Below are 24532 nucleotides of genomic sequence, written 5' to 3'. Positions count from 1 at the left end.
ATTAAGCGAGAAGTCCTTACAAGATTTCAGCCTGCCGCCAGCGGTCCAAACTAACCTAACTTTATACCACAATATCGCTACCGCACACAACATTCAAGAGCTAAATAACTACCTTGCTCAACACTTGCCTAACTTACTTCCCTATCAACAACTTGCCTGCAACACCATAGTTGATAGTGTTGAAAAGAAGCAAGGCAAACTATTGTTCATAGACGCCCCCGGTGGCACAGGAAAGACTTACCTAATCAACCTCATACTTGCCAAAGTTCGATCTTCTGGGAAATTGGCTCTAGCTGTTGCTTCATCTGGAATAGCTGCCACTTTGCTAACAGCGGGGAAAACAGCACATTCTACCTTTAAACTGCCTCTTACAGTTTCCCTTGAAAAGGATTCAATATGCTCTATTCGGAAAAACGGATCTTTGGGGACACTGCTTCAAAATGTGTCTCTTATCATGTGGGACGAATGTACAATGACACACCGCTCACATATTGAGGCAGTTGACAGAACTCTCAAAGACATTAGAAATTCATCCAACATAATGGGAGGTGTTACTTTTGTGTTTGCTGGTGACTTCCGACAAACTCTTGCTGTGGTGCCTAGAGGAACGCGGGCTGATATGCTAAAAGCATGCTTAAAAGCATCACACTTATGGAACTCTTTACAATCTATTACCTTGCGCACTAACATGAGGACACATTTAGGAGGTGGAGATACACAATTTGCAGATCTTCTAATAAAAGTGGGTAATGGAGACATACCTGACGCAAATGGCTTTATCAACATACAAAACTTAGGTAAGCGTCTCTGTACCCTACATGAACTCATACAACATGTTTACCCAGACATCAAGCATCTTCTCAGCAAAGATTACACATGGATTTGCGAAAGGTCTATTGTTGCCGCCCGAAACTCTGCAGTGCATCCTATTAATGAACACATACTACAACTATTCCCAGGTGAAACCACAATATATAATTCCATTGATACAGTATTAGATACACAAGACGCCTTGCATTATCTCCAAGAATTCCTCCACTCACTTAACCCTTCAGGGCTTCCCCCTCATACACTCCAAATGACCCGGACAACGTCGGGACGGGCCGCTAGTATATATATATAGTCAGTCAAGATACTTTATTCGATAATTCAATATCATAAAAAGACAATGGTAAACAAAATACAATCAATTACACTAATACTTTTAGATATTTTAAATAGGTTTAAAAAGTCCAGTCAAATATCAAAAACTTTAAAAACTTTAAAAGTTCAGAAAAACATTAAAAGCGATCAGTTCACAGAGTGGTAGCTATTATAATCGGTCACTTATTTAAAAAGACAATATACAAAAAATGCATTTTTAAAAGAGTACATTTAGGCAGGAATTTTCATTATCTTGCTTTTCTCCCTCACTGCCCCTACCGAAAAACTAGCGACATGAGAAATGACTTTCGGGCTGTCTAGTAGTTGCAGATATAGGAGTGCAGGCCTCACTTGAGTAAAGCCTGCTTCCCTAAGGATAGGCACAAGGAACGTCCTCCTTGCGGCTAAATAATGGCTACAAAACATTACAAAATGCATAGTATCTTGTTTTGAAAAATTGTCACAGGAACACGGTGGTGCCTGGTCAGAAGTGTTCCATTCCGTGAGTTGACCCAATGTTAAATAAATCAAATTTAAATGAAAACGCGTTAAAAGAAACCTGTGAAAGGGACGGTTCACTAGAACCAAATAAGGTTCAGGGCCGGGGGGATTAGCAACCATAATAAAAGATCTAACTGTGCTTTTTCTGAGCTCCCTTTCCTCCCTTTCCAGAGACAGCATCTGTGACATGGTTTCCTTCGTAAATGCTATGTCTCTACGGGTTATACTTTCTGGGGAGTAAAATAGCTCAGGTCTTCCAATTTTCTGAAAACCCTGTTTGATATAGGACAACCACTTAATTTTGTTTTGGATTGTCTAAACCAGAACAGTCCTTAAGAATAGCATGGTTCAGGGAGAGTTCATCGTTCAACCAAGTCTTCAGCCAAGTTATTAATGGGGCAACCTTCAACATATCTGTAATAAAGCCAACACCCAACTCTGAGTGCACTGAAAATGAAGGGGTTGACTGCGGCACCGACAAGATTGACCTCATAAATTTATTTTCGGTGATTTGCAAGCAGTCCGTTGTACTGTATCCCCATAGTGAGCTGCCGTACGTTGCGACTGTCAGACACTTTGCTTTATAAATATTTAACAGAGCTGATATGGGCCTAGCCCCTATTTTTTTGCTAAAGGACATAACTGCCATAGAAGTTCTAGCAAAGGCAATATTTCTTGCTTTAATCTGTGGGCCCCATTTCCCCCTCATACACTCCAAATGAAAGTAGGTGTTCCTATCATGTTATTACGAAACCTACATCCACCAAATCTCTGCAATGGGACGCGCCTACAAGTTAAATCTCTTTTACCTTATGTAATAGAGACTACTATTCTCACTGGCCCTGCTGCAGGACAGTTAGCCCTTATTCCCCGGATACCCATGATCCCTACTGATCTACCATTTCAATTGAAACGCTTACAATTCCCTATTAACATTGCTTTTGCATCCACCATTAACAAATCACAAGGTCAGACATACAAAGTCATTGGGATAGACTTACGAGAGGACTGCTTCACTCATGGACAGTTAGTTATATGTCGCGCTATCGAGGTCGGGGAATTCCGACAACCAATTTATTCTACTTCCTGATTCTCATGAAACACGAAATGTGGTGTACCATGAAGTTTTGAAGTAAATGTTATTTTCAATACTAAACCCATTGCTGCCTAGCCTTTTTTTACCCGGACAACCTCGGGACGGGCCGCTAGTATATATATATATATATATATATATATATATTGAGTGATAATCAGAGAAGATTAAAGGGATTCTTAACACTATTAAAAGAATCAGGAATCTGAATAATTCTGTGTCCAAGGCGCTATAAGATTAAAACTGCATTAACCCTACTCTCACATGCACAGTGTTTCACAGAGTAAACTATTATCAAAAATATAAATAAACTTGTACCAATATGAATCTGTTTCTAAATGGTATGCAGAGGCTCTGCCATGATACATATTCCAGTGGCAAAAAAAAAATTCAAGGTTTCTGTAGATGAAATTATGTACCTTATTAGCATAAATATGCATCTCATCCTCCAACGTTCCTTTACTGATAATGCCACCGTATCTAGTGATAAAACAAGATATTACAATCACTTTCAAACCCCCTTGCACAACATGAGACAAAAACGCTCCTTCCGTCCTCTCCAAAGAGAGGTTACATCATCCCCTAATCAGCGTTTATAAACTGAGATCTGATTAATTTAGGAAACCACCATTGCAAGGCCTGCCCTCACTAATCCAATTCAGCCTTCAAATGCTCAGATTATGATAAAATGCATTTCTCATCAAAGATATTTAATATGATAAAAGTAAAATGGCATATAATGTTGGTACTCAATTGTCTGTGGCAAAAGGAAAAGTACAAATATGTAAAATTCAAGCAGATTAAGGGGGGGGGGGGACAATGAGTAGGGAAATAGTTAAACTCTATGGAATACTTTGTCCCACAGCATTATATGGATTTTTGTGCACTGCAAAATAAATTCAAATTTATAGCTAGTAAACCAGAACACAGTAAGTGAGAATTTGTTTTAGGAAGTTAAAGCTACCATAATGTAGGCTGAGGGCAAGCCTTTTATTATAAAACCCCAATCTAATAAGGCTTCCAGCTCGGACGACTTTGTCAATTATCTTTACACAGCCTTAGCAGATACATTTTGTGCAGAGATTCCTAATGACTTTTCTCAACTGATTGAGTTTGAAGCGCTTCTTCCCAATATGTCTCATACACCAATTGTTCTAGAGAGACTAGCAGGCACATGCATCAAACATTTTTGCGAGTGCAAGCGGTGCGATTCTAAAAATCGGCTGTTTGCACCCGCAAAAAGGGCATTTGCGATGCATCAAGGTTCAAGGCACTCGCAATTTGAGAATTTGCGATTAATTGTGATTTATCGAATTGCGATTGCATTTAAGGAATCACAAATAGTCTTTACCTTCATAACAATGGGACATTTACCTTTCATGTGTCACTGCAGGACATTATGCAATCCAACAGAATACCTCAAACAATGTGCATGCCAAGCCCCATTCTATGGGCGCAGCCTTGAATATTTGTACTTGGCTCTCAACCCTACTACATTTCCAACAGATAAAAGTCAACTGGATGCACTGACAGGTGCTTGAAAACTGACTTTAGGTCACATTTTGCCAATTTGGATAGCTATCAAAAACCTGTGGAACTGAAGACACCACTGGGAGAGATTAAAGAATTGCAAGGATGCAAGGAAAGTCTTTGATGTGATGCTACCGATAGAATTTCAAGAAGTGCCACAAATAGAAAACTTTGAGGAAGATGTTTTTTGATGACTGGTATAAAGATATTCTGGAACAGAGAGCCAGGAGCACAGGTGAAGAGCTGAGCTCAAGCAGAGGCTTCATCTCATCAACAGGGAGGAATACCAAGGACCATGCTCTGGTTGTGATTTTATAGACTGTTGAATCTTCAAATCCTGCAGTAGATCCTCAAACCCTGAGATCGTCCCATCCTGTGGTTGAGCCTCAATTCTTAGGCACTTTGAGCCCTGCAGCAACTGGGCAGCACACAATCCCGGAGAGCATGACTTCTGTCACGCAGCACAGACATCATCCTTAGTGAAAATGCCTTGAGCAAGGATTATAGGGATGGCCCATATTGCCAAAGGCAAAGGTGGATGTGATTGTAGGCGAAAATCTACGAAAGAGTGGACTTTGCTTCATTGCAAAAGATTCAATAAAAGGAAAAAAATGGGTTTTCTCTAAGACAGATATTTCCAAATTCAATATGCTTAGTACTGACCTGTTGTTCAAGACTGAGCTAAGCAAACCCATTTTCCTGCTATTGTGGGAAAGTTTCATCAAAATGATCTGACTGTCCACAATATATATCCAAAAAATGATTTACACAAACAATAAATGGATCCACATTGTTTTATTCACAATGGGACTAGGTATACTGAATATACAATCTTTATATATTGTATATTCAGTATACCTATTCCCATTGTGAATAAAACAATGTGGATCCATTTATTGTTTGTGTAAATCATTTTTTGGATTGTCTATATTACATTACACTTACGCTGGGACCCCTTCCTCTCAGTACTTATGTGTATATATATTGTGGACAGTCAGATCATGCAAAAAGGGGACACTACCCATATTCCTGCACTACATGGTGCAGGGATACCCAGTGCCAACATCTGAGGACCAGGGGTGAAGGGGGGCCCGCTACTGGCCCCCAAAGTCCTGTTCCACCTGCCTGTTCATGGTGGGTTGACCGTCATGAATAGACGGGCAGTATGGTCATTGCAATCCCTAAGGTGGTGCATGGTATGCACCCTCACCATTGTAGGGACTACGAGCCCCACCGCTGCACCGGTGGGCTCAAGGAGACTGTTGAATGCGTTGCGGTCGGTCTTTTCCGACCGCCACACATCCGCTCACCATTGAAATATGGCAGGAGGATGTGATGGGTCCAATGGCGGTGGGACCTCCACCGACGGGCTGTCGGTGGCGGTCCCATTGTCACCCTAATCGGGCCCTCAGTATCTAGAATTGAGCTATGTAGCTCACATGTTCGCTGAACCCTTGATGTGGCATCAAAAACTCGATATGAAGTGTGTGGTGCCTCCCAAATATAGCTAAAAATTGTTGGATAATCTTATGGTAATTCTCCAGCCATGTGCTCTGATTGAAAACAAGGGGTATTACAAAATACATTGCTTCTTTAGTTGAATACAATGAATAAACACAACCCTAGCCTTGCAAATACTGTGATTGTGCCATAAAATGTAGCATGCACTGTGCAAGAAAAGTCTATATAGTATGTGGATGTTAGAAAATGACCACTGCTCAAGTGCATGTACTCTCCTGTTTAAACATGACATCATTGGTTTACACCTGTTTTGCAGGTTTTATTTACTTGTAAGTAAGTACCTCGTAAAGTGGTATACCATATACCCAGGGCCTGTAAATTAAATGCTACCTGTGGGCCTGCAGCACTGATAGAGAAGTAACCTTTCAAATCTGCCTCAGACCTGCCACTGCGGGGCCTGTGTTTACTGTGAACTGCTACTTCGACTTGGCATTTAAAACTACTTGCCAAGCTTGACAACATTGTAGAGACCCGGCTGTGTGAAAAAGATCGACGCATTGTGTCCTCAGCTCCGTCGAAGGTATTTTTCTAGCGGTTAGCTTGAACTTTGGATTTGCACTGGTCCCTCGCAACCTCAAGTAACCTTTTGACTGGTAGTGACCTATAAGCATTGTTTTTGCATTTTTATCTTTAGTAAACTCATATCTCAACTTTTACTGATTTGATTTTTGTTGTTTTTGTCTTGCTATACTAATATAAATATTCACTGTTTTTCTAAACCTATGTGGAGTTGTTTTGTGGACTACCATTTTGTTACAGTGTGTGTGTTTTACAAATACTTTGCCTCTTTAGATGAGACTGACTGCTCTGTGCCAAGCTGCCAGAGGGTGAGCACAGAGTATCTTTTAGTGTGTATCAAGCTTATGCTGACTAGAGAGGTGGCTCCTGCCTGGCGTGAGTGTATACCTCAGCCAACCAGGAATCCCATCTCTAACAGTGAATCACTTCCATATTTATCAGGAGAGGCAAGCATCATACCACCCTTGTGTAACAATTGAAAACTCCCTCCACATGATAAACCCAAAGATCAGGTTGGTGAATCAGGACTAGAGGTCACCCCAGACTGTGAGGTAGACTCTGAGGCAACTGTAGTAAAGGGAGGAGGTGTTTCTACTAATTAATTTGTTTACTGTGCTGTATCTAATTCATCGTTCATCTTGGTTAGGGCTTACAAAATAGCCTCTACAAAGTTCACATCTAGGTAAATTTTTTAGGTTTGTCAAATTTGCATGTACCAAACAGCTTTGATTTCAATTTAAGACCAACCCCTCCATTTTACTGTTGCGGATATTGTTGCTTCACAGCTAAACACTGTGAATGGGTAAGGAAGAATCAGGAAAAATTAGGCAGGGATAGCGAAACACAGCAATGTTAGATTCTCCTCTGATGGTGGTATATGGAGATTTCCATCTCAGTGATTGGATTTCTCAAGGTGAGTGTGTACAACCTTTCATTGAGAGGTGTTCCTAGGAAGGCCAGGAGACATTTCCAACAGTCAAGTGAAATGCACACAAACTAGACCCAGCATAGGAGAGATGAGCACAACAGGCTGCCTACCTAAGCAGGGGAAACAGCAATGAAGTACCAAGCAAGGGTAGATCAAAACCATTATCAGGGATTAATGAACTATAAGTTACAGCAAAACATCTGAGCACAGTGCCAATTTCCAGACAATGAAGGATTGAATTACGTGTCTTGTTGTGCAGGTGGGTCAACGCTGACCTGGTAGTAGGAGTCAAGAGTCAGGAACTCCTATCTTAGCAATGATACACTAGACCGCTAACATATCACCTTAAGCACCATCTTCCTGGTCTCCATAGTTTCCACGTGCTTGTAGCCCCATGGCGGTTGACCCTTTCAATTTCTGACTCTGGCACCATCTATAGGAATTCACTGTGTTAGCTGTTTTTTAATTAATAAAAACAGAAGATTTGTTTGCAATATCTGCGCATATATATATATTTTTGTGCATATTTATATAGCGCGAACTCTACCCAAAGGTATGGGAGCGCTTTACATGAGCACTGGTTACTTACTCATTCAGGCACGGGGAGATTAAGTGATTTGCCCAAAATCACAGGATGTGGGCGCGACCCCGAGGCTCAAACCCTGGTTTCCAGCACCAAAGTCGACAGTCTAGCCGACGGACCACATCCTCTCCCCTAAATATGTTGCAACATGAGTGGGCCCTCAAAAACACAGCTTGTGGAATAGTGACCAATTCCCCCCCCCCTTTTATTGGGCCTTCCTATGACAGACAATAAGCATTACACCAAGGGATGATTATGGGCATTTGAAAAAAATGGCAACTTGAAAACTGACCAATACCTGTTTATGTTTTATCCAAGACTAACCAGATGCAACAGTTATGTTTGCTTTTGATTAAAGTGTAAGTTTGTTTACTAAGCCTATCTGTTCTTGATAGGCTTCTTTCTGTAATCATCAGTTGGGGTTAAATATATTCCTAGAGATACTATTTGTGTTGTGTTATGATGCCAAGGGTCACCTTTCCTCAGTGGTACCAAAGGGTATGTGGAAGGATGAGGTATGTTTTACCTGCTAACAAAGCATCTTCTTTTATTCTCTAGGCACCTGAAATGAGTCAGGCATCAAGACAGTGAATACGCAGATCTGTTTTGGCTGTGTTGTGGCCAGTTTCAAAATATGAAATTTCTGGGCTTGGGTAGTGGAACAACATGACCATGAGGTCTGTTAAGCTGATAAGCGAGTCAGAAGTTTGAACACTGTAAGTTCATCTCAAGCTTTCATCATTACAACATAGATAAGTGTACTTTGTCACACTTGCAATGCATATCTCAGAGCTGTGCATGCTGGGCCATAACTTGGTTGCCAAACAAGATGGCGAGTCTTCATGAGCTCTGTGATGAGGATGATGCTTCATCAATTATTTCCCTGTCTGGACCGGACTTAAAAAAGGTTTCTGGATCCATTAGAAGTTGCTCAGCCTGACTTTTTGAAGCACCTTTGTTGGAATGGCTTTTTCCCAATGCACAGTTTTCTGCTCTCCCTCTGAGGGACTCCTTCCATTGTGTGCAGTGGTTTGTCTTCCATTTTTCAATGGCATTTGAATACAGATGTATTTCAAGGCGGGAAAGACGTGTTTTACTCATATTTCATAAAGGTTCTCTCCCGCATGGGAAACTTACAAATAATAATATGCTTTGCTTATTGAAAGTAGTTAATGTGGCCAACACTATCTTGTTGCACTTCACCTAAGTGCAATTTGTTGACTCGATGAATTTGCCTGCGTTCCTTGTTTGTTCTATGATCGTAATTTGAAGACAATCAGGTTGTAGTGGATCTCCGGGCATCTGTACTATGACGTTACAAGTCACTCAACTTGGCTGCTTTCCAATAAAGCAAATATCACGATTTCCTGTGTATTATTGCATCATTACCTGACTTCACAAATATTAATGTTTTGGCAAATTGTTCTTCTTTGGCTCTTATTTGTGTCTATGTTTAGTATAAAGGTTTTATTGACCTAACTTTACCTTTTCTTGGGAATCCTGGTATGTGGTGATTGTGCTTATCTCAAACATTTCTTTTGAGCACAACTAGGAAGTTAACATTATCATGAAAACCTCTCTCTTCTAGCACAGATTCTATACTGGACACTGGTGACTTGGCATTGTTTGATATGTAAGACAATAAATCTGTCCCTGTATCTGTGGTTATTCCTAGGATTCCTACAACTTTGTAATCAGAGTTACCCAGTTACCAGAGTTAGCCCTTCTCCAGTCACAGTATCTGCATCTGGAACTGCTATTAGAGGAAATCAGAGCTCCTAATAACTTATATGGAGGACACAAATCAGACCTTATTAAATCTTGATGAAAATGGTCTAATATGGACAAGAGATTATTACCAAGTGTAAGTGATTTTCAAGAAGCAACTTCTAATTCTAAAATTGATAATTTAGAAGCCGAAGTTTACACTCTCAAATGTCACACAAACGATTTAGAAAATAAGGAATCACAGAACTAATCTATACATTTATGGTATCCTTTGAAGCATAGAGGGCCCAGATCCAGTTGACCTCTTTAAATCCTTTATTCCAAAGGTTTTGAATTTACCTTATGCCAGAATCTTAGATATTCAGAAAACTGATAGGTTAGGTCATAAATCATGTATGAGGTGTAAAGCAGTCATAATGATTTACCTGGCCTTGTTCATTTGTGCCCTCTCAAAGTTACATATAAAGGCAACATTCATCAAAACATTTTACACAATTGTTAAGAAGAGGAAGTGGAACTATTGAAATCTTAATTGTAATATTGGGAGTGTTCTAGTCATGCATGTAATTTTCAATGTTATTGTCTTCTACTCATATTGTTTGTGTAATACATATGTTTTACTCCCATACATGTGTACTAACTTCAGTATCCATTTTTGCCCCCTTTTTTTCTCCATGTTTTTGGCGTCCTGATTGCCCATCTTTGTGGTCCCTTCACCCCCTGGACTCTTGTTATTTGTTTAGGTATGTTCCGCAGTCTTAATTTTGTATGACTGTTCTCTCTTTGTTTTTTATTTTTTCCTCCCTCTCTCCCTACCTTATTTTTCCACTTTGTATTTCCTTCACCTACCATGTGTGCATGTCCTATACTTTATTCTTATATGTTTCTTTTTATTTTCTTGAATGTTCTTTATTATACAGTACTGATTTTTTTCTCAATAATTTGTAAGTACACGTACTGATTAACATTCAGGTGTATTTCAATGAATGTTAAAGGATTAGGACATACCATCAAAAGGCAGAAAGTTATTTCACATTTACCCATACTTAAAGTTGATATAGTGTTATTGCAAGAATCTTATCTCTCAAAATATGAAGATTTAAAACTCAAGAGATGTTGGGTGAGCTTGGTCTTTGTTTCTCCTACACTACACAAGAAAATTGTGTAATTTTATATAACAATTCCCTTGATGTGACTCTAAACTCTCAAGAATCTGTTGAAGTGGGTAAGTGGATTGATGTTGATTTAATTGTTTACAAAGTTCATAGTACAATTTGTAATGTATACGATCCCACAGCTGTTCACAATCGCGTTTGGAATAATTTTGGCAAACAATGTTGAATTACAATGCTGAATATTTTTATTTGTATGGTAACTTCATCCAAGTTGTTGATATCATATTTGATAGAAATTTCATATATTTGTGGTGGATTATTCTCAAATTGATAATCCTCTGGATACTTCAATTCCTAATATTTGATATGCATTCAAAGCACCTACACTGAAGTTCATTATTGACTTTATGTCTAGTAAACAGAATACATTTAGTTTCCAAATAAAAGAACTTTTGGAAACCATTTAAAAGCTTGAATACACATTCTATTAATCAAAATCTACTGACTCTTTGCAAGAATTTATCAAGACTAAAATGCACTTTAACATTCTCTCCCCAGAAAATGCCTCTGTATATTTATTAAAACAAAATAGATATGGGTGTCTGAATAAACCTGAGAAGTTACTTGCTAACTCTCTTAAAACCATGAAAGAGCAATATAAAAATGCCTCTGTTACAAATGACTTTGGCTCTAACATTTTAAAGATTAAGATATTTTACTAGAATTTATTTTGTTTTATAAAAATCTTTATACACTGGGTATCTCTCCTTCACCTACTGATATAAATAACTATGTGAGCTCTATTTGTCCTCTGAAGATGGATGCTAATGATTTTGAGTCTGAAGGTACTAATTCAGTTAACTTACTTAGAAAGGTAAAGGTCCTCAAAACCTTTATTCCTAGGTTGTTAAATTTGTTTAATCATTTTACTATTTCAGAGTCTGCTCAGAGATAGTTCATGAAGCGATGATATGTCATTTTGCCAAAGAGAATAGGCATCTAAAACATTACAAAAAAGTATAGGCCAATTTTGCTTATGAATATTTATTGCAAAAGTTTTGTTTAGATCGTAGACCTCCATGTTGAACCTCTTTTACCTATTCCTATTGGGAAAGAACAATATGTAATTGTTAATCGTCATACGTCTTGACATTACACTAGATTCTTCTTTAATATTATTTGTACTTTATTCCTCACCCAAAGTTGGCATTTTTGCAAATGGTCTTATATACAATTCTTTTTGATCTGCAAAAGGGAGTTTGAGAAGGTTGCTTTTTTTCCCCTTTACCATTCATTGTTGCCTAGAAGCCATTTTATCCAGTATAAGACCGAATAATAATATATCTGAGTTTGTATATGGTAAGAAGCAGGTACAATTATCTGTTTATGCAGATGACATTCTCATATACATGTCTAACCTTGACACTTAATCACCAGCTTTTATTTCTGAAGTGGATCATTTGTCTAGATTATCTAGGTACAAACTTAGGATCTGATTTAGAGTTTGGTGGACAGGCTACTGCATCACAAACATGACAGTTACCCCTTTTGTGATGGAGTAACCCATTTGCCGAACTCTAAATTAGGCTCAAATATATATATATATATATATATATATATATATATATATATATATATATATATATATATATATATATATATATATATTCAATGAAAAAACCATTGGTTTTAGGCCATATATAGTTAGGGATTTGCATTTACAAAACCTTATTTTACTCGCATAAAACCATTGAAATTCCATATATAGTTAGATGCGCTAACTATATATTGCGCACCCGCAATCCACTGCTGATGATGTCACATATTACATCATTCATGACATGGTCAGTGACATCACTGATGACATCACTGATGACATCTCAAATGACATCACTGATGACATCACTGATGACAACACCCAGTGACTGTATGTTTCTGTAAAGTTAAAATATGTCTTACATATTGAAGAATGAGTGGATGTATAAGTGTCTGGATGAAGGATTTAGTAGGTGCATGACTGACTGTATGAGTGAGTGATTAAATGTGTCTCACTGAGTGCATGGGTTAGTGACTAAACTGTCTTAATTTGTGCATCATTATGTCTGTTGTTCTGTAAACTGTTGCATGTGTTGATAAGTAGCTATATGAGTAACTATATGGGTTATTGATTGGTTGCCCAAGTATTTGTATGGAAGACTGAGTGTGTGTGTGGGTGGCTGGGAGGTCTATGACTCTGTGCATAGATGTGTGAGCAGTTGATTCACTAGATGTATGGTTTCAAAAGTGCATGTGGAAACAGCTGTATGGGCGGTTGACTGTGTGCATGAGTGTATTGGTGAGTGAATGGATATCTCAGTGCTACATGTCAAAGTAAGTACATATGTAAAACACAGTACATGTGAGAGTTGACATATATAAATAACTGTGCATAAGAGCCAGTGAATGTGTGAGTGGCTGTATGGATCATTGTGAACTTGTATCAGGGATTGTATAAGAGAGTAAATATGTGTTAGTATATGTTTGAATAAGTAAAGTTTGTATAACTGTATAGTTGAGGAAATGGAGGTGTGATTGATTCTTTGCATGACTGACTAGGTGTGTGAGTAACTCCATGGATGAGTGACAGTCTGTGAGTGTCTGTTTACACTGATTGTATCTAAGGTTATATTAGAGTCTGAAGAGGTTCATCGTATTATCACGTGAATGATATCATCAGTGATGTGATCAGTAATGTCAAATGAGATGTCATCAGTGATGTCATCAGTGATGTCATTTGAGATGTCATCAGTGATGTCATTTGAGATGTCATCAGTGATGTCATCAGTGATGTCACTGACCATGTCATGAATGATGTAATATGTGACATCATCAGCAGTAGATTGCGGGTGCGCGATATATATTTAGCGCATCTAACTATATATGGAATTTCAATGGTTTTATGCGAGTAAAATAAGGTTTTGTAAATGCAAATCCCTAACTATATATGGCCTAAAACCAATGGTTTTTTCATTGAATTTTCAAGGTTTTGTAAATGCAAATTCCTAACTATATATCCACTATAACCTATGGTTTTTTCTGTGAATTTCATTGGTTTTTTAATAGCAAATATGAAAAGCTTTAAAATGTCAAGTACGTGATAGATAAAAACATTTTCGTATTTATGCACGCTGATGTGCTTTGAACGCTGCACCCCCCCCTCCCCTCTTTTGTCTTAGTAGTACTCTCTCTTTGCAGATAGTGAACTGTAGTTAACGCAAGCCTTTGCCCCCGTTGTAATCCGTCGTGCCTGCTTGTCTCTCCATTTGATTGATTGTTGTCCAAGCATTTACTGTTTTAGAATTGGTTCTCTTTGGATCATTCTCTATTTACAAACAAGCACAAAGTCGCAATACTCTGTTTAGTCTTTGCAGATAGTGAAAAATCGTGTAAAAAAATAAAAGTAATCGAGCAAAATCAGTAGGCCACTAATTGGATCTCTTTTTGACCTCGCTAAAATAGAAATATTAGGAACAACCTTTCATGAGAAATACGAAAATAGTGAGATGAACTGAGCTCCACACCATGAGGGCTGCAAGACAGCTCGGCTCCATCACCCATCCCGCACAAAATAACGACAAACCCTATGCAAATATTAAAAATATAGACAACACACCAGCAAAGAAACAGGGTAAAACATTTTATTAAAAAACTATTTACATAACGTTGGTTTATAAGATGATGTCAGTAGTGGACCGATGTGTGAATAGGTCGAAAGCAGCACAAGGCTCCAAGATCCGGATGGCAAGCTCCTGGATGTTGGGTGCCATAGTTCAGAGTTCTGAGTTTGAGCCTTTTTCAATGCCTGTGCTTTGTTGAATCAAAATGGCGGCTTGACACAAAGCTGACTCAAGCGTTGCTACTGATGCTATGCAGACCAAAACTGGTTTTCAGTTTGTACATTTTTCTAGATTTTTCAATCCAAGTTTGGTTGACTTTGTAGAACGATGGCTTCAAATTTTCAACATACGGTGTGGTGGCGCTGACTGGGAGGGGGCGCTTCGCTCCTGCCCCCTCCCCAAGTAAGATTTTCATACGTGAAAGTACGTTAATGGTTTTGGTCCCTGAGTTGCTTCGATGTCACTGCCATTCTCAAATGGCATAAGTTCTGGATGTTGGGTGCCATAGTTAAGAGTTCTGAGCAGTGCTTGTAACACTGTCTGAAGCTTATTTCCACCTACTGCAGCTTCACTATTCTCAAAGTAAGTGAGTGTCGTTTGTGGACCTGACTGCATTAGAAAACAATGTGATATCTTACCTTCCTAAACAGCTTGACGGAGGCCCCTGAGGAGCGGTGTGATGGCCATGGACTCGGAGAAGACGCTTGGCTCCGACACCCTCCCCAAGTCTTATAGCAGTGGTGTAGCCTGAGATCGCCCCCGACATAGGCGGCCGGCTCCCGGGGTCCGGCGGAACTTTTTGCCTTTTGATGACTCTTCAATTCTGAACCTTGTCCCACAATCCGTTTGACCTGAAGACACGCTGTAGTGGGGCGCCCCTTTACCGTTTCAGTTGCCATTCCGCCCGCTTTTGCTACACTGTGCCTCTTCCGCCATTCAGCTGTTTACCGCCCGCTCTTGCGACTACAGCGTCTCGCTCATCATGTAGTTGAGTTGCTCCCGCTCTTGCGGTGCAGCGATAGGCGGCTGCCACAGGACTCTCAAAATGGCGGCCGGCTCTTCGGTTTTGGGCCTGGTCCACTAAAATGGCCCTGGGACACCTTTGAACTCGGACGCTTCCCTGATAGGGCTTGGGTCCCATTCTCGAAAAGCGTCCCCTCAGCCGTGAAGATTCTACAAAAGTCTTGGGGGCCTCCGACTCCCGCAGGCTTCTGGTGGGGAGCGGCTGCCATGATTGCTCGTGGAATGGCCACGACGGAGCTACGAGATGGTAGTGGTCTCATGCTGACGCCAGCTTTAGTCTGAAACATCCAGAAACACTGTAGACTACCAATTCGATCAGTTCCGGTAGCGCCCCAACATGACCCGGAAGAGAAGAACTTGCCCTCCCCTCTTTGACTGATGGTTCTTGTTGCCTGTCCCCTCTGTTGTCATTTAACAGAACTTTTTGGACTGCTGAAAGGGGTTGTGTTCCGAACGCTGGTTGGTGGAGACATTTTGACTATATTCTTGACCTACGTTGTCGCGTAATGCGTTATATGACACGCCGCGTTAGCGCACCCGGAAGTGATCCGAGGCGCGGCGCGCAGCGCGTAACGTAAGCATAACAGGTCATGTGACTTGTTAATAAAACTTTTCATTGGTTCATTTTACTTTTGTTAATTTAATGATGAAAAGCTTGGTCATATGACCTAAAAATTACGCTTTTTATTGTTTTCGAACAATATTTTTTTTTCAAACATATGTTATAATATTCCAGGCTAATGTACTTTCCCGGAAAATTTACAACTGTCTTGCAAGTAAAATATATTCCTTTTTCGAGAAAAAGGGCGTTTCTTCCTTCCATGACGGAGCCGTTGAGTAAAAGAGATTCCGCCTGCTGTCTTAGTCGCCGATACGCCTGATTATCAGATTCTTATCGATCACTTTATGTTGCAGACATGAAAAACACAACTGCCCTTGACCATTTATCTTTACTGCGTTCCTACATATTATACCTTTTATCCGTCATGTAATTGGACTGCTTTATTTCACTTGCCTTTTACTGATTCGAAAACAGTGACTAAAAGTAAAAACTTTACCAATGTAAATACTACTACCGTGTTTTGTTTTAAAAACCTTTATTGTGAAAATGTCAGTATACAAATACGGGCCTATAACCACGTGGGCCGGCCACGGAGCAAACTGAAATCGTATATGATGAGGAGACATTTACACTGTAGAAGAACGTAATGAGCGGGCCATTAGGTTGCAAGAACAAAGGTGTCTAACAGTTGCGGAATCGGTGGACGTACATTTTGTAATTAAAATAAGACAGGGCCACTTACAATAACATTTTCTAGATATACATTTGCGGGCAAGGAGTTACGAGTCCCATTTATACCGGCGCCATTTTGGGCGAGGCCGGGCAGGTCCAAGATATAGTCAAAATGTCTCCACCAACCATCGGCCAGACCAGAACCCCTTTCGGCCCTTTATGCTACAAGATGGTGTCTTCCATTCAGAAAATATTGTTGGCAGCATTTTGAAAGGAAACAGAAACAGCCGTTCTCCTAGTGAGTTTCACATTGTTACATTTAGGAAGAATGTTGAAGAGTAGTATGTGGAAAATCTGAAGACATTTTTATACAAACTCTCAATCAGACTTGGATGGAAAAAAAAAACCTGAAGAATGTACAAACTGAAAACCAATTTTTGTCTGTATAGCATCAACAGTAACGCTTGAGTCAGCTTTGTGTCAAGCCGCCATTTTCATTCAATCAATAGCGTCCCCCTGCACACATTCAGGGACCTGGTCGTGTCTTCAGATGAAACGGATTGTAGGAAAAGAAGCAGAAAGGAAAAGGAAAAAAGTTCCGCCGGACCTCGGGAGCCGGCCGCCTATGTCATGTGCGACCTTTGGCCACACCAGGGCAATAGTGAAGCTGCAGCAGGTGCAAATAAGCTTCAGACAGTCTTACAAGCACTGCTCAGAACTCTCAACTGAGGCACTCAACATCCAGGACTTGCCATTCGGATCTTGGCGCCTTGTGCTGGTTCCGACCTATTCACACATCGGTCCACTACTGACATCACCTCATAAGCCAACGGGGCACCCCACGCCGACTTTCGGCGCAGCATTGTAGGATGGCCACACCAGTGCGACAACTTGCTGGACACAACATCGGGGCCATCCAGATCTCGGCGCGTTCGAGTCACTGTACCGCAACAGTGACCGCAACTCAGCTGGACACGCCGTCTTTCGGCGCAGCATTGTAGGATGGCCACACCAGTGCGGCAATTTGCTGGACACCACCTCGGTGCCATCCGGATCTCGGCGCGTTCGAGTCACTGTACCGCAACAGTGACCGCAACTCAGCTGGACACGCCGTCTTTCGGCGCAGCATTGTAGGATGGCCACACCAGTGCGGCAATTTGCTGGACACCACCTCGGTGCCATCCGGATCTCGGCGCGTTGTGCTGCCTTCGGCCTATTCGCACATCGGTCCGCTACTGACGCCGCCTCACGTGCCAACGGATTTTCTACGCTTTTTGTAGCCCTATGCCGCATAACAGGTCATGTGACTTGTTTATAAAACTTTTCATTGGTTCATTTTACTTTTGGTTTCCTAAAGATGGAAGGCTTGGTCATATGACCTAAAAATAACACTTTTCATTGGTTTAGAACATTTTTTTTTCCCAAACGATGAAAGCCCCACCTTGTTTCTGGATCATTCAGACTGAAGCTGGCGTCAGCATGAGAGCACCACCATCTCGTGGCTCCGTCGTGGTCATTCCGCGAGCAATCATGGCAGCCGCTCCCCACCGGAAGCCTGCGGGAGTCGGGGGCCCCCAAGACTTTTGTAGAATCTTCACGGCTGAGGGGACGCTTTTCGAGAATGGAGCCCAAGCCCTAGCAGGCAAGCGTCCGAGTTCCAAGGTGTCCCAGGGCCATTTCAGTGGACCAGGCCCAAAACCGAGGAGCCGTCCGCCATTTTGAGAGTCATGTGGCAGCCGCCTATCGCTGCACTGCAAGAGTGGGAGCAACTCAACAACATGGTGAGCGAGACGCTGTAGCCGCAAGAGCGGGCACAACTCAGCTGGATGGCCGCCACCTGGGGAGGCCCGTTCACGCCGCCTCCCCCACGCCCCCCCCCCCCGGGCCGCCGCACGCCAATTTTCAGAGCAGCATTGTAGGATACCAAAACCAGTGCGGCAGTTTACTGGACATCACCTGGGTGCCTGTCGTACATGTTGTGTCAGCCATGGGACACTGGACACAGTGCCATCAACATCTCAACGCGTTCTGCTGCCTTGGGACTATTCGCACAACAGACCGCTACTGACGAGGCCTCCCCCCGCACCACCCGGGACGCCCCACGCTGTTTTTCTGTGCTGCATTGTAGGATCCCAAAACCAGTGCGGCACCCAGGCGACATCACCTGGGTGCCGTCCAGAACTCTGCACGTTGTGCTGCCTTGGGACTATTCGCACAAAAGACAGCTTCTAACCATTGTTGCTTTTTGGGTTGAAAAATGTTTAAATGTTTTTAGTTTTTGTTCCGTTCATTATAGTTAAAAGTTAATAAAGTTTTATAATCTTACTTTGTTGGAGTGTTATCTATTTTTTTTTAAACGGGTGAATGGGGCCTTGAATCGGGTTATTGTCATGTGTGGGCTTTGGAAGTGTGCTGCTGCAGGATCGGACATTTCAAACTCAAATGCACGTTCTTTTTCTTACCTTTCCGAAGCATGGAGCGCAATAGCAGGCAGAGAAAGGGTAATGCACGTGTTGAACACTACCTGACCTGGCAAGTTGCTGGCAGTGCCCCCCCGCCCGCTCCTGAAAGAGGGCACACACACACCGCCGCCCCGAGTACTTCACAAATCTTTAAAAGACCATGCGCTTGTTCATGAGGCTTAAATGGTTTATCACCTCTTCTAGAACCCCTGCATCGACCCTCTGACGTTTCCTGGAAAAATTACCATGTAACACAATACCAAGCCCTGTCAGCTGAAACCCCCAAGGAATTGTGGGGCATATTATCAAGGGGGTTTATCTCCGCTTTTTTGGCTTTAAAAGCCATGAAAGCGGAGATAAAATAATCTCCCTATTACCAAGCTGTCGCTAACACCAGTTAGTGACAGCTCAAAGGAGATAGCGACCATCTTGGGCCCGGCTTTGCATGTCAGTGATACTTATCACTAATGACATGCAAAGTGGCGTGCCAAGATGTTAGCGACTGGAAACAGTCCCTAACATCGCTATCTCCTATTACCAACTTTTGGAGATATTCGCGCTAAGCGCGAATATCTCCAAAATCTAACACCTGCCCTGAGCAGTTCTTAGCCATGTTATCCAATGGGAGGTGGATAACATGGCTAAGAGCATTTGCTCGATAATACATGAATATCGCTGACTTTTCTGCGATAATAGCAAGGTTTATCTGCGATAAAAATCGCCGATGTGCGGCGATAATTTTTGTCTCTAAACAAGTTAGAGACAAAAATTATCGCTAGTTGTTCGTAATATGCCCCCGGGTTTTTGCTTGCAGAAATCGGGAGGCGGGAGACTAGCACTGAAATCAGTAGTCTCACGCCTGAATCGGGAGGGTTGGCATGTCTGAATTCTCTACAGCTTGGGCCATAAACTACATCCGCAGGGGTAGGTGATAGCCTGGGACCAGCCTGGCATCTAAAATGGCTGCCGTGCACGACAAAATTGTGGCATTGGAAAAAAGGCAAGATGGCGCAGCCGCTGGAAGAGATGTATCAACATATATCAGCCTCCTCAGCCACCCTCAGGAAACATAGGGGATTAGGATACGTCTCCCGCACCCCCTTATACCTAGTAATTTAAAGTAATTTAATTAACGAAGCACAAAATGGCGAATTCCCGTTTCGCTACCAGTTTGCGGCCCAGTTCGCGGCCCGTGAAGCGCTTCTACCGTGAAAAATCATTTTTTTTTTCTTTTTCCCACGGGACCCTTTAATAACCCCAACAACATTCCTAGGGGGTCAAGAGGGGGATACCTTGCCCCCTTTCATTAAATTCCCCCTTCGTTTTTCACCTCTTCTTCTCTCTCGATCCTACCGAGAGACAAGATGGCGGCCGCTCCGGACTGTCACGCAGCAAAAAAAAAAAAAGCTCACGCACAGCCGCTGGAAGAGATGTATCAACATATATCAGCCTCCTCAGCCACCCTCAGGAAACATAGGGGATTAGGATACGTCTCCCGCACCCCCTTATACCTAGTAATTTAATTAACGAAGCACAAAATGGCGAATTCCCGTTTCGCTACCTGTTTGCGGCCCAGTTCGCGGCCCGTGAAGCGCTTCTACCGTGAAAAATCATTTTTTTTTTCTTTTCCCCACGGGACCCTTTAATAACCCCAACAACATTCCTAGGGGGTCAAGAGGGGGATACCTTGCCCCCTTTCATTAAATTCCCCCTTCGTTTTTCACCTCTTCTTCTCTCTCGATCCTACCGAGAGACAAGATGGCGGCCGCTCCGGACTGTTTAGAATGTTGACAGACACCGGAGAGCCAATCAGCTTTCTGCGCGCAAAGTTCCGAAACGCGAAAAGTAAGCGGACCGGATCGCTGCCCGGAGCGCTGTTACAGATATATATCTTGATTTAAACGTTAATTTCTCAAAATCCACTGAAGCACATATATTGAGACCTAGCAAAGGCACATCGGGCTAACAGTCCCTACAATTTTGCCAAGTTTCGTGCAAATCCATTCAGCCGTTCGAGCTAAAAGTGAGTCCAACCGCCCTATGGAAAACTCAATGTTAAAAACGCGTTTTGGGACCCCCCTTTTTTCTCAGCCCCCCCTTGACGAAACCCCACCAAATTTTCAGGGGCTGCTCAGAAACAAAATGTGCCATTTTCCTGAACATTTCAGCCGATTCCGTCCACAAACGCCAAAGTTATTAGACATAGAATTTTCAAAAATCCCATAGGGAATTAATCCTAACTATATATACCTACTGGCGATAGCCAGTAGGTAATATATATATATATATATATATATATATATATAGTGCAGTAAAAAAGTCAAAATGCATTCGGAAGTCCGTATTTCAAACATAGTGCTTACTTGTTTACAATGTCTTTACTGCACTGGCATTTGATTTTAAGTCCAAATGGAAGATCAGCACGTGATTGCTCCTCTAGGCTTAATGCTGGCGTAGTGCATGAAATTCTACGAGTGTCCTCCAAACCTGCCTCTTCTCCGGACCGATCAGCACAGGATGTTATCCTTGCCAAAGCCCTTCCATGTGCACACACGTTTGCATTAGTGCACTATGGGAGTTGTAGTATCAGCCAGTCACGTGACCAAATGTTGTTTTAAAAGCATGCACGTAAGCACTTTGCATATCTCCACTCGTGACCAAGGCGCAGGAGCGCCGAAACGCGTAGGGAAAATGGAGTAATCTGTGCTGCTGGTCTTTCGAATTAAACTGCCACGAATCCGGAACTGGGCCTCTGTGTTCTTTTCTTATGATTGATGGGCGTCTCCGTGCCCATTGTTTTAAGAGGCCGCCCTGAAGGGTTGGGGGCTCCTTGCTCGGAGGATGTTTTGTGGACTTTAAATAAGGAGCATGACCCACTCGTGCACGCACACCTACTAATGGATGGCTAATGAAAGCAAACGTGTGTGCACATGGAAGGGCTTTGGCAAGGATAACATCCTGTGCTGATCGGTGCTGATCGGTTCATGTTCTTGTTTTTTTAATGCTGGTTCTGTTTTCCTTAGACATCCCTGTAAGTTTAACTTCCTTTTCCTCTCTGTGTGTGACCTACGGTGCATTTCTCTGAAGCAGTCAGTGTTTTTTTAATGCCGGTTTTGTTTTCCTTAGACATTCACATTGATGCCATACCTTGAAGTGGTTTCTGCATTGAAGTTTTCCTTGCTACATGTTCTGTGTTTAATGCGTGATTCACGGTAATCCACTCCAAAAGCACACATACTTACTTTCAAACTCCAATGCCCCCAAGCCCAGCCACACGTAGAAGCATGTAGTCAGTACTGTAGAAAAAGATAATTATTCCATACACGTGTGCCGACAGCCAAACACACAGCCCACACATTCGCCTAACCTCCAAACAAACATCGCCATACCATTCACACACAAACACTCAAGCAAGCGCACACACACCTACCGCACCACCCAGTACCAGCGCACACACACCTACCATACCATCCAGTACCAGCGCACACACACCTACCGCACCACCCAGTACTCTGGTACACTCACTGACGCACGGAAAACAAGCTTCCCCACTCAAGTAACTGCGGGATGGTCTTAGCTGAGGGCAGACACACCAGAACCGTGGGAAAAATTAGCGTGTGTGGGGGACGCGGGAGCCTCAACATTGGTACTCTCACCAGCTCCCACATGCTAAAACACAAGGATTACGGACCTGGAACTCTGCAGCAACCTCCCCCGCGCCCCAATTCCCACCCCCACCACCGCCCCCACTCCCACACCTATATAACACCAGAAATGTCACAAGGTAGCTCGGTAAATCCCATGGCAAGTAGACACCGTGGCAGAGTGGCCAATGCCACCTTTTCATACCCACATCTGCACATATCACGTCCCCCCCAGCAGAGCCAGCGAGGGAACAGAGCACTGGGGTTTTGGTCTGTGCATGCCCCACTCCTCCTAGAGATGAGCAGAGCGATAGGTGCAGCGCGTGCCAGCGGCACATACCTGGGCTACACTGGCTCAGACCACCGTGTTGCCACTGCCACGACCCACCGAGCGTGACAGCGGTTTAGAGAGCGGGCGTTCCACGTAGTTGCCGCCAGACATGCTGCACTGGGCGCTGCAGGGAGCTGTGCTAAGCCTTCAGGAGGGCAGGGACGACTAATTTAAGTGATCTGGGAAAGGAAGGTAGAGCATCATGGAAAGCGCAACTAGTTTTTTTTTTTTTGGAACAGACTAGTTAAGTGCTTTCTTGACATATGCAGCTAATTATTTAACCTGTGAGTCATCAAAACTTCTCTGGTGTAACCCAGGCGCTACCTCTCAACATTTCAGGCTCGTTGAAATGATAAGCCTACCAGCCTGCAGTCACAACCAGGCGTGGACTTTCAACCTGACGTCTGTTTATTAGCTGTGGAAATTGAAGGTGTTCTTAGAAACTTTTGTTGCACAACTTCTCTTGTTACTTGCTGGTCCATTTGGAATCCTGTGAGCCTCTCTCTGCACTCACACTTCAAAGGAATCTGCTTCCCCGCCCCCCGCCACGCAATGCAGAGAGCTTGTTGTTTACAGACAACACCCCAGCTGCTTTTGATCCGGAATCCGCTCCCCCGCCCCCTCTGCGCAATGCCAGAGCTTGTTGTCCAGCAGATCACTGCAAAGCTTTATCAAACACTGTCTTTGGCATCCTCTGGTCGCAGGCAAGGAGAATAAATGTAAAATCTTTAGTGTGAGCGAACAGGCCACTGATCGGTTTACACTTTGTTGCAAGCACATACTTTAAGACGTTTTCAATGTATGGTAATGTGAAGATATATTCTCACGATTTCTTGGTGAATTAAGGAAGTGTAATGAATAAGTCATCTTAGATAAAGGACCTCCTTAACTCTCTCTATACCCCTCTCTCTCTCTACACCCCTCTCTCTCTACACCCCTCTCTCTCTACACCCCTCTCTCTCTACACCCCTCTCTCTACACCCTCTCTCTCTACACCCTCTCTCTCTACACCCCCTCTCTCTCTACACCCCCTCTCTCTCTACACCCCCTCTCTCTCTACACCCCTCTCTCTCTACACCCCTCTCACTCTACACCCCTCTCTCTCTACACCCCTCTCTCTCTACACCCCTCTCTCTACACCCCTCTCTCTCTACAACCCTCTCTCTCTACACCCCTCTCTCTCTACACACCTCTCTCTCTACACCCCCTCTCTCTCTACACCCCCTCTCTCTCTACACCCCCTCTCTCTCTACACCCCTCTCTCTCTACACCCCTCTCTCTCTACACCCCTCTCTCTCTACACCCCTCTCTCTCTACACCTCTCTCTCTCTCTACACCCCTCTCTCTCTACACTCCTCTCTCTCTCTACACTCCTCTCTCTCTCTACTCCTCTCTCTCTCTACACTCCTCTCTCTCTCTACACTCCTCTCTCTCTCTACACTCCTCTCTCTCTCTACACCCCTCTCTCTCTCTACACTCCTCTCTCTCTCTACACTCCTCTCTCTCTCTACACCCCTCTCT

Source organism: Lissotriton vulgaris, chromosome 11 (genome assembly GCF_964263255.1).
Source record: "Lissotriton vulgaris chromosome 11, aLisVul1.2, whole genome shotgun sequence".
Taxonomy (NCBI): Eukaryota; Metazoa; Chordata; class Amphibia; order Caudata; family Salamandridae; genus Lissotriton; species Lissotriton vulgaris.
The sequence above is the reverse complement of the archived record's forward strand: the minus strand, read 5'-3'. Positions refer to the sequence as shown.